This window comes from Ochotona curzoniae, unplaced genomic scaffold, assembly GCF_017591425.1.
Source record: "Ochotona curzoniae isolate NIBS_2020 unplaced genomic scaffold, NIBS_Ocur_1.0 scaffold_4505, whole genome shotgun sequence".
In the NCBI taxonomy this organism is placed as follows: domain Eukaryota; kingdom Metazoa; phylum Chordata; class Mammalia; order Lagomorpha; family Ochotonidae; genus Ochotona; species Ochotona curzoniae.
Window position 1 is genome coordinate 37,863,445 of NW_024467118.1, and position 12,253 is coordinate 37,875,697.

The following is a 12,253-nucleotide window of genomic DNA, read 5'->3' on the forward strand; positions in this document are numbered from 1 at the left end:
TAGAGAGATGATCATGGGAGCCAAGGACAGATCCGTGATGATTGCTCTCTAGTTCAGCAGTGACTCTGAGGTGTAAAATGAAGGTCCTTTTGGTTTAGTTTTGTTGTTTGTTTGTTTTCTTAGGTATTCAGAGAGAGATTGAGAGAGAGGTTGAGAGAAAGAGTTTGAGATTGCTTGATAGACTGCAATCCCATCAATGGGTTCACTCTGCAGCTGCCCAGAATGGCAGGATCCCCAGTGTTTTAGTTGGAAGCACAGCAGGGAACACCTAGTGAGTGCTGGCTCTGTGCATTTTCTTTCTTAATGTTCATCCTGAAAGCTTTCTCTTTGGAACTCAGCTTTGTTCTATCTAACGTGAATGGGTGTGTTATGAAGTAGAATGGCTTGTTGACGTGTCCTAAAGTCTTGATTTGTGCAGTTTTTCCTCTTTGCTTGGTGACATGTGCTTGAGGCCTGAGGTCTTGAAGGAAAGGAGCCGCATTGACACACCCGGCCACCAGGGGGCACTGGCGCACTGGTGTTCATCCCTGGGATTCAGTGTGGATTCTAAGGGTAGCCTGGCAGTGCTGTGAGTTCTGAATGGTTCCTCTGGGCTCCAGGTTCTAACTGACAGAGGTGGCAAGCTGCTGCCAGTGCATGCTGGGTGCCTGAGCTACCTCCTCCTGCCTCAATTCCCTGACCATTTGAAGAGCAGCGTTTCATCATCTTCTCCCTCCCCCTACCTTGTTTTTTGTTTTAATTTTTTTAAAAAAAGTTTTATTTATATTTCTTGGAAAGTCAGATATACAGAGAGGAGGAGAGACAGAGAGGAAGCACCACAGCCTTCTCTAGCCCCATGTTTTGGCTGTTTCCTGGAAAGTGTCTGGTTCCACACCATGTACACACAGACCTCTTAACACACTAACTAGATCTGAATGGTCTTCAGCACAGTCATGCTGAGTCATCTGATTTATTCTTCTAAGAAACCTTGTTTGTTTCAGACGATGCATAGCCTAATAACAGGGGCAGGTGCTGGCACTGTGGTAAGATGCTGATTGCGATGAGTGCACTGCATCCAAGTGCTTGTGTCCAAGTCCCGAACTTTGCTTCTGATCCCAGCTTCCTGGTGATGAGCAGCCTAGGCGGCAGCAGGAGATGACACCTGTAGTTGTATGTGGGTATACTTTCCTGGCTTCTGACTTTGTCCTGACCCATCCTCAATGTCCTATCTGAGATCTTTCTCTCCCTCTACCACGTGTATATGTGTGCGTGTGTGTGTGTTTGTGTGTGTGTGTGTTTAAACCAATCTTTGAACATGAAAGGAAAGGCAAGAAAAGAAAATGAATGTACTTCCAAAGCTTCATGGAAAGTGACATTACAAGCTAAACGTAGGGACAAGTGTTTAGCCTAGCAATTAAGATATGAAGATACAGGTTTCACTGGTAAGAACCAGATTGAGTATGTAGCAGTTGTTCAGGGGCAGTGTTGGTGCCAGGAGAGGATGTGGACAAAGGCAACCTGAACTAAGGACCACTGTTGCATGCCACATTTGGCACAGAGAGGTGACCTGATAGAAGAGCTTGTGGAATTGCTTTGTGAGGACAGAGGCCCTGCAGTTGAGTGCAGAAAGCAAGGCAAGGGGCATTCCAAATCAGAATAGGCTACAGTATTGGGCATTGTACATGTGGGTCATGTCTGGGGCAGATGGACAGGGCTCGGCCAGTTCATAGGAACCACTGGCAGAAGAGGACAGGTCACATGAGGGGTTGGTTCAGGCTGCAACCAACCCACTCACACCAGGGCTGGGACAGGGAGCTGGCTGAGCCAGGTCAGGCTGTATTTCCCTCAGCAGAGACTGGGATTTGGGGCAGGCTTGAGTGAGCCAGGCTGAAGCACGTGCCGGTGGAAGCTGAAGTGTGGTGATCCATGCTAGGCTAAGGACAGTGGGTACTGGGTCCTTGAAATCCAGTATAGGTGGTCCCACGGGGTCCAAGATGCCTGCCTGGTTACCTGACCCACCTGCTAGATCCAGCTTGCTAGATCTGTTAGCAGCTGTGGCAGTGGGTCTGGCAGGGTCCACGTTGCTAGGCTCTGGACCTTGTGTGCACATGGGAGAACTAGTCCTCATCAGTATAACAAACAATGTAGTAGGCAGCTGTGCCAGATCCACTTAAAGATTAAGGCAGCCTATTGGGCTTTCAAAGGACATCTGCTACATAGCAGAGGAAGAACAGAACAGATTGAACAACTAGCCCAGCCCAAATAAGGCAGCGAATATCTGGGTGAATGGAGAGTCAGTGGTGGAGTGTGTCAGCCAGTGGACATTGAAAGTGTTCCCTCATTCTCAGATCAGGAGACTGACAATATTGCAGAGCTCTCGACATCTTCTGAACAGAACCCTCAGCGCATATACCGCATTGGGACTGTGGGTCGACACTGTGTGGCCATTCCTGATTCTGGGTTCTGTGGCAATTTGGGTGCTGGGTGTGGCTTCTACCCTGGTGTCCTCCCCTCCCAGCAGATACAGTGAAAAGAAATGGAAAGCAAAAATATGGCATTGCTTAAGAGGCCTGTTGCTGTATACATGGCTACAATTCTTGCTTGCTACCACCGGGATCCCACATGTGTATTGCCTTGTATCTGGCTGCTCCAATTCCCTTCCTGCTACAGTAGAGGATGGCCCAAAAGCCTTGGGAGAATGTGCCCACCTGGGAGACCTGGAAGAAGCTCCTGGTTCCTGGACTCGAGCTGGCTTACCTGCAGCCCTTGTGGCAACTTGTCTAGTGATACAAGCTCTTTGGGAGGAGAGCAGTACAGAGAGCAGACATCGATGAACTTATGACCAATTTGACTACTACAAAATGAAGCCAGACTTCAAAAAATACAATGGAAGGCAAGATTCCAGTTGAAAGTATATTTCTTTGGTAAAATCAACACATTTGTAATTTTCATTTGTAATCTGAACTCAATCAGTATGCCCCACCATTCCAAAGTAATCGTCTAAATGTCATTATACTATTCCTGTATATGATATATACAACATACATTATATCTTCTAAATGTCAGTTCGGTATTTATGGGGGTCAGAGGCTTGCAGCAACAAAGTTTTCTCAGTGAAGAGCACAGTTTTGTAGAATTGATGCGTGTGTGAATTCTCTTCCCATAAGATTTTTACTTCAGAAAACTACCACACGTGTAATTTTCTTCAGATACTGCATATCCACCTTTTGTGGAAGTCAACATTTTGTGGTAGACATTCAAGGCTAATCTTGGAACCGTTTCGTTTCTTGCTTAGCAATGTCAGGGTTGTTACTAGCAGTTTGAAGAGCTGCTTCGCTCAGCATTCATCACTAAAAACCTCATCATCTACTCTACCTCTCTCAGCACAGGAATGGATGAATGTAAGTTCTAGTCTCAGAGTTGCCGTAGCAACAATCTATCCAATAGTCACATGTTCTACAACTGTAACCTAATAGTCGCCAGATTTCTTCATATGCTCAAAAGATGTCATACACTGTTCAGGATTGATGATTCCAGTCTCCATTAGCTGGCCCAATACCTTAAAAACAAAACAAAACAAAACAAAATGAAACAAAGCAAAACCCCTGTATTGAAGTGAGCAGTAGAAAGAGGCCTCACAGGAAGCCTTGTTCAGGATGTGTGGGGGAGATGGGTGGAGACACTGTAGCTGTGTTCTGACTCCAGTTTCCCACTCTGAGCAGGTAAGGATCTGACATGGGCATCTATCAGGTGCACTGTTGCAGTTCGATGAAGGAGGCCTGGTGGTAGGTGCTCCTCTCTAGGCACAGCAGACTCTGGCCTGCCCAAGCACACTCTAGAGGATCCGGATCTGGCTTCAGAGCCAGCCCCACCTCCTCCTCCTCCAGCTCTGCTCATGCCAAGGCCATGGCAGAAACCCTGGTCTAAAGGTGGGCAGTGCCAATGCTCCCACACAGCTCTGGCCTCGTGGCACAGCTCTGTGCCTCTTCAGCTGCAGACCCAGGTACCAGTTCGGCCTGCGGGGGCTCTGGGAATAATACATAAATTCTTGTGTGGACTTTTTAGACTCATCGTATACAAGAATCAAAAATGAGAAAGTGCACCAACAAGAATACTCACCATAAATTCACATCACACAGACTTTTTGCAGTCCCTTCCGGGAAGCCTGCTTTTGAGCTTGCCAGCACTGCCGAAACTCTCCCGGCTCCTCAGCAGTGGCTCCTCTGCTTTTCGTGATGGAGAGTCTCTGGGCAGGAATGCTGGAAGCCCCACGTGCCCAGGAGTGACACCTGGGCTGATGATGAGCAGGCTGTGCATGGTATTACAAGCTCCTCAGAATGGTTCCACTACTGCTCTGATTGGTAACATTGAAGCACTTTATAAGCTTTGTAGCTCCTCCATAATTTTACATCGCTTTAAAGTGCTCATGCTCCAATCCATAAAGTCTTCGTTAAGGGCTGCAGATGTGTAAAAGGCACATGATCAAAATGACAGTAATCAACTCCTTCAATTTTACGTGTGAAAATTTCTGTGGGCTTCTCCCATCCCCCAACACTTTGTATTGGTTGTTCACCCAGTACAAACAAAATGGTCATAAGGACACGGTGCACAAAATATCCATTTTGCAACTTCTCCAAGTAATCCAATTATCAACATGTTTTTAAAAGAAGAAATCGTTTAGTTATCTACGTGTGTGTGTGTGTGTGTGTGTGTGTGCTACACATTTGGAGGAACCTGGTCATCTGGAGTCCTCCAGAAGAGCCATTCAGGAATCTTCTGATGGCAAATGTTTGGGAATGCCCTTGAAATAACAGGCAGGCACCCTCTGTGCCAGGAGAAGCGAGAGAAGGAATGGAGCAGGAAATAGATTGTGCACTTCAAAGATGATGAAGTTCTTTCTGAGTTGAAGTAGATCTGTAAAGGTTTAAACTAGTAACTGAGGAGCTCACTAACATCGTCCTGTTAGCACTAACTGGCATTTGCCTTCAGATGAATGACTCCATTCAGGTTAGGTCCTTCCAGCTACCCAATGATTCCAGTTCTGGTTGGGATCCTTCACAACTAAGCCATATAAAACTCAGCACTATTTCTCAACCAAGGTGTCACAGTAGTGTAGTGTAAAAAATGTTGCTACTTAGGGGACAACTGACATGATCTTTATAGAAACGTTGAAGCATCTAGCTTTATTGCACCTCAAGTGAGGTTTAATTGACAGAACACAGAGGATGAAATGCCTGCGTGAGGAGAACGCTTGGCGTTCTTGTACATTTAGGTCTGGCCCAACTTGGTGTTGAGCTGAGCAGCAGGTGCAGCCAGCTCAGGCTGCCTAGCAAAGAGTGCTGCACATAGCCTGACTCTTCACCAGAAGCTGACTTTCTTTGCTATCATGCCTGGAAAATACACACTCAGGAAGCCAGTGAAAGCGTGGACACTTACTCTGTGGCATTAGGTGTTCAGGTAAAGATGTATGATGCAGTTGTTTCAAGCATACTTATGGCTGAGTGTTGTTAGGTCCAATGAGGAGACAATCCAGTGAGAGCAGAAGAATCCTTCTATAGAGGGATATTTGGGTTTGAGTGTCTGCAGTTAAACAACATCAGGAGAGGAAATATGCCAATCCACGCAAGATGTGATAGTTCCTGATGGAAGAAGAGAACACTGATTTCACAAGACTGACCAACTTGAGGAGGAAGAGCAGGCTTGTGGTAACACTGTTCCAAGTGAATCTCCCTCTGAGTGTGTGTGAGTCTAAAACTGTGTTAGGAAACCACGATGATATAAACTTCTACTCTACAGTCCTCCACTCTGCAGGCTGAGCTATGGAAGGGTGCACACCATGATATAAACTTAAGACATCTCCATGGTTGTCAGCTCGGTGGAGGTTTCTGACCTGTAGGGCACTTGGACATGTACATGCGTTGCAATGTTTCGTGAACATTTCTGGTTTTTGTTGTGTAGAGATTTTAGTGCAGAGTGTCATGTGTCCATAATGAGTAGGAAGTAGGGTACAAAACTGTTTGTAAGGTATTGGGCCAAGAAAGAATTTCCCCTTAAAAGTCAGCAGTGTTTCAGTTAATAGATGCTGAGACAAATACAGATAAAAGCTCAGAATAACTGTGCTAAATCATGAACTCTCCTTGATGTGCCTCTACTGACGCAACCAGACTCTCCCTGTGCTAACCTAATTCCCAGAGAAGTGCAGCTTATTCTGGGGAAAAGGGTCAAAAATGCATGTAGAGGCTGAAGAAACCTAAGATCCAAGTCAGTAACATGTTCGTGCTGGCTTGTATCCCTATTGCTGGCCCCTTCGTTTCTGTGCAAGAGGTAGTCCTGAAGGCATGAGGTGTCTGAGCCAGACAGGCATAGATGCTAGGAGAGCAATTCTCTGCTTCTTCTACTTTAAAGGGATGTCTCACCCCCAACTCAGGTGTGTGAGCCTAAGCCCTGTACCTCCACTTGCCGTAAGCTGGGAGCCTGGAATCCTTGTTGGTTCTTGGGGTGACTTACGTGGCTACTTGGTTGCTGCTTTCTATGCGGTGGGCCAGTGTTGCCCGTTGTACCTGTGCTGACTGGTCGTGCTGAGGATGTGGAGTCCATTGCTGATCTTTTTCTCCATTGTGGTACCCACTCACTGCTCAGTGGAGCAGTGTTCACGCCAACTCATCACGTAGGATGAGTATAAGGCCAACGTCCATAAACAATGCTTATTATGCTAATATTGCTCAAATATAAAACATTTAAAAAATATTCTAGCGATAAAGGTATCAAAAATATTAATAATGAGAAAATATACCATAGTACAAAATAGGTGTTAAAAATAACGTGATGGTGTAAAACAGCTTTGAAATATTCTAGCGATAAAGGTATCAAAAATCTTAATAATGAGAAAAGATACCATAGAACAAAATAGTTGTGTTAAGAACAACATGATGGTGTAAAAATTTTTTAGATATTCCGGTGATAAAGGTATCATAAATATCAATAATGAGAAAAGATACCATAGAGTAAAGTAGGTGTTAAAAATATCATGATGGTGTAAAAGATTTTTTAAATATTCCAGCGATTTACGTATCAAAAATATGATTAATGAGAAAAGATACCATAGAACAAAATAGATGTTAAGAACAACATGATGGTGTAAAAGATTTTTTAAATATTGCAGTAATGAAGGTATCAAAAATATTACTAAAGAGAATAGATACCTTGTGCAAAATAGGTGTTAAGAATAACATGATGCTAGACCTTATAGGTCTCTCCATCTTCTCCTTAGACACTTCCTCACTTCTCATTTAAAAAAAAATGTAAATCTGAAAGAAAGAAATAAACCTTAAAAATAAATTAACGGAAAAATGAAAATTGCAAGAAGAGAACAGAAAATGCAAAATGGAACACAAATAGAAATGAAAATTAAAAGTTTTAAAAATGTAAAAAAAAAGTAAAGAAATAAAATGATGGAAATAAAAACTAAGCGGCAAAACAAAGTTCAAAAATTTTGAGAAGGAATGAGGATGTGTCTAAGGAAAAGAAATACACACTGCGAAATAGAAACTGAAATTAAGAGGGAAGAACAAAATTAATAAATTAGAAAAGAGAACAAATAAACAAAACAGGCACAAACAAAAGAGGTTTAAAAAAAAGAAAAAAAGCTAGCTTAGTGCTGGTCCTAGAGCTCTCCAGTGGAGAGAGCTCCTGGACAAAAGGCCCAGGCCCGGCCAGGGCTTTATCTAGGGCTTTGGAATTGTGACCTGTAAATGGTTCTGTATGATGTCAGAGCAGGACATGGTCCAATCAGAGCTGGAGACAGTTTTGAGTGATTTATTTCAAAAAACCTTCTGCTTGAATCAAAGGACCCCCACAAGGTTTCTCTGAAGTTAGGGATAGAGAGTAATACTTGTTTTGTTTGTTTGTTTGTTTCAGATATATGGTGTAAGTACTTTTGTCAGAAAGCAACCACTTGTGAGCACATAGCTGAATTTGTGGGTATCTGTTCCGTTGCATTGGACATGCCAGTGCCATGTGGTTTTAGTTACTACAGCTTTATTTATTTTTATGTAGCTTTACTGATTTTTATTGGCATGTCAGATTTACAGAGAGAAGGAGATACAGAGAGAAAGGTGTTCCATTTGCCGGTTCATTGCCCAAGTGGCCACAATGGTTGGGGCTGAGTGGATCTGAAGGGCCACATGTCATAGTGTCGTTCTGTGTGAGTTCTGGTTGTTGTGTTTCTTATTCTGCTGCCTGCTGTTGCAGTGAGAAAGGCAGTAGCTGCTGGTCTGCGTCCCTGGGTCCCTGCTACCAAAGTCAGGGACGCACATGGCATTCTGGGCTCCTGGCTGTGTCCTAGCCCAGCCCCAGCTGGCATAGGCATTTGGAGAGTGGGAACCAGTGGATGGAGGATCTGTCTTTCTCTCCCTCTGCTCCCCTTGCTTGCTGTCACTTTGCCTTTCAAATATACATAGATCTTTGAAAAATGCCACCTTTACCAAAAAGGTGCATCTAGTCTTCATGAATCAGCAGTTTGTATCCTTTCCATGCCAATGTTTTTAAAAAGATGTGCTTCTTTATTTGAAAGGCAGAATTAAAACACACATACACACACACACGCACACACACCCTGTTCATCCTGAAAGCTTTCTCTTTGGAACTCAGCTTTGTTCTATCTAACGTGAGTGGGTGTGTTATGAAGTAGAATGGCTTATTGACGTGTCCTAAAGTCTTGATTTGTGCAGTTTTTCCTCTTTGCTTGGTGACATGTGCTTGAGGCCTGAGGTCTTGAAGGAAAGGAGCCGCATTGACACACCCGGCCACCAGGGGGCACTGGCGCACTGGTGTTCATCCCTGGGATTCAGTGTGGATTCTAAGGGTAGCCTGGCAGTGCTGTGAGTTCTGAATGGTTCCTCTGGGCTCCAGGTTCTAACTGACAGAGGTGGCAAGCTGCTGCCAGTGCATGCAGGGTGCCTGAGCTACATTCTCCTGCCTCATTTCCCTGACCATTTGAAGAGCAGGGCTTCATCATCCTCTCCCTCCGCCTACCTTCTTTTTTCTTTTAATTTTTTTAAAAAAGTTTTATTTATATTTCTTGGAAAGTCAGATATACAGAGAGGAGGAGAGACAGAGAGGAAGCACCACAGCCTTCTCTAGCCCCATGTTTTGGCTCTTTCCTGGAAAGTGTCTGGTTCCACACCATGTACACACAGATCTCTCAACACACTAACTAGATCTGAATGGTCTTCAGCACAGTCATGCTGAGTCATCTGATTTATTCTTCTAAGAAACCTTGTTGAATCTGAGTTTGTTTTTCATGTGCAGCCTAGAACTTGTCCTGTGTTTTCATGGGAAAATGCAGATGTGTTCTGATGGATATTGGAGAAAATAGAAATTTCCCACCATGGTATAAAGGATCTTTTTTGTTTTCTGGAATGACTAAGTAGGAGTCTTATAGGGAAATATGTGTGTTATGCTATATTTTTTGTAAGTGCTAAATCAGATGTATGTTGGTATTGATGTCGAAGCGGCACATTGAGTTCTAGTGTGAAAAGAAGAGAGAAGATTTTCTAGAGGGAAGGGTCATGAGAGTTTGAACATGCAGGAAACGTGAAGAGGAAGAGAAGCAAGGCAAAAGACAGACGTGGCCTATTCATTGAAAATCACCCCAATTGCTCATAGGTCCTTGAGTGTACACTCGGAGCAACCTCTCCCTCCTGCCACCTAGAGAAATTGGCCAGTTATCATGCTGACATGAATGGGTGAAGCGTGCCCCATGCCCTGCCTGAGTGTGACACTTACTTTGCCTAACCCACATATAGTCTTCCTCTTGGAGCATTTTTGTTTTTGGAAAGGCTGAATTACATACAATGAAATGAAACTAATTTCATAATGTAGCAGTAGCATGAAATACGGTAGTGATGATAAAATTGCTAAATAATGATAATAATAGCTCACCGCGAGTAGTTTCTATTTGCTATCAATTTGCTCAATTGCTGATTGTCACTGTTTGGCTATAAAATTTACATGACAAGTATCCTCTGAGGTACTCCTTTGAAGTTTTCCTATGGACTATCAATTCAGATTTGTACAAGAACTAAGTTAATTAAGTCCCTAGGATGGAGAACTCATTTCCTGAATTGTCATAGAAGAATTTCAGATGGGCCAGTTCTTTGAGAATGTAATTGACATAAGAAAAGCACACATGTTTCTAGGGCTCCAGTGAGGCTTCTGTACTGTGTGTACTCTGTGTTCAAATGAGGTCATGACAGTCTTCCCAAGTTCAAGGCTCTAACATTGGTTTCTAGAGCTCTCATAGTGGAGGGGCAGTCAGTGAAGAGTATAGGACTCTCTCTCCTTGCTTGTCACCTGGGAAATCAGCAGAGGATGGTGCGACTGCTTGGGTCCCTGCACGCACATGCGAGACTTGAAGAAGCTCTGGTTCCTGGTTTTAGCCTTGCCCAGTGGCCATTGATTCTGCTGTTTTAAGAGTAAACCAGTAGATGGAAGACCTCTCTATTTTTCCTTCACTCCCTTGCCTCCCCCGATAACTCTTCCACATGAATGCAGCTTAAAGCAAACAACAACAACAGTAATAAAAGCATTAGATTTTTGGAAAGTGAACTGCCTTAACTCCTGTGGTTTGGCCTGATCAATTTGCTTTTATGATAATGGGATCCACTCCCACTGGCAAAGATAACCCCTTCCAGAGTAGCTACCAGGAGGACTAAGCCCCTAACAGCAGAACCACATGGCTCTCCTTCTCTCTTCAACTCTGATCAAGTACAACAGGGATTTTATGCATTTGGTCTAATATATTTTCATCAGATAAAAGCAGCTTTCTGTGCTGCACTACCCAAGGAAAATGAAATATCTCATGCTCTTGATTATGGAGGCTGAGTTTTGTGGGAGCAATATCAGAGAGAGAATGCCTATGAAAGATTTAGGTTCCCTCCTGATTGCAAGGTCCTCCAGAATTCTGGAACTGTGTACCTGTTGGAGACATTCAGCAAAAGCTGACCAAGGATGTTTTCCCCAGAAGCAGATGGTCTCCTAGATCTGGACAGCTTTTTCAGGATCATGAATCAAGACTTTTTGATTCTAAAATGAACACATGCTTTTTTGTTTTCCACTTCCCTGCATTTCCTGTGGTCATAATTGTTTCACCCTTTACCATGCAGAAGAGTGTTCATGACCATAATCTCTGGGTGGCTTTAAGAATGGCTGTGCTCTAGGAAAAACACAAGAATGTTTGTAAGTTAATATCCCTAAATCAGGAGCCAATTTCATTTATACCAATGTGTCTCTGTGTTCACCTTGAAAGCTCAAATAACAGGGCACAGTTAGTGTTACAGACAGCCCTGGTCTAGGCCTAAGTGCACTTGCTGGGAGTTTTCAGAGTTCCCCAAGCTTTGTGCATTAGTAGTCCCATATTCCAGATATAGAAACCTGCCAGAGTGGTGTTTGCAGAAGCTCTGTTTCCAAGCATCACATAGGAGACGTGGGAACTTGCCACGTGAATATGAGCACTTGCCTGCACATCACTAGTCTAAATCTGGTGTGGTTCCTTTCCAATGCGTGTGATTATGCACACTTACAAGAGCAGCATGCTTTGAATGACCAAACATACACACAGAGAAAGTTGAATGTTGCAACTGGTGTTTGTTGAGGAGCTCTGCAGACTTCTGGGACAAACTTTGCTAATGTGTGCTCAACTGCCACTAGGTGGCTCCCTTTCCAGTGCTAAGGGCCTTTTTAGGTTCTCAGAAGTTGCTGGCTTGGTTCTGTTCCATAACAGTTGGGATGTTGTTAACTGGCCAGGCTGACTCTTTGTGACTAGGTTTCCCTGGAAATCCTAATGCCTCCCATAATCAGACTCCAAAGTTGGCACCAACCTTGAAATAGATGAAGATAGTTCCTGGGCAAAGTGTTTTTGGGCATGAGTTTTGGAGGCAACAGTACACTGTTGTTGCATAGGGAAGCTACTCTGGCAGCTGTGGGAACTTTGGATTTTTGTGGCCAATCAGACCATCCAGGGGTGCAGAAAGATAGATCACCACACTTTCCTATATGTGAGTGAGAACATTCAGGTTCAACAGAGAACAAGCAGTAGCAATTGTAGCAGCTTTAGATCTCCTCTTCACCCTTATTGGGGCTTGAGTTAGGTTCTGAATGGACCTGGATGCTGCACCAGTTTTTCTCATGATTTTGCTACTACAGAGGTGGCTGAGACTGCTGTGTGTTTTGATACTGCCTCTGCGTCAGGACAATTTTCAGGGGGAAGAAACTT

At 43.8% G+C, this 12,253-nt stretch overlaps 1 pseudogene; it reads right to left on the bottom strand.

Moving 5' to 3' along the window:
* Positions 1–2,889: 2,889 nt before the first annotated feature.
* Positions 2,890–3,722, bottom strand: LOC121146382 (annotated as a pseudogene).
* Between the last annotated feature and the right edge of the window lie 8,531 nt (positions 3,723–12,253).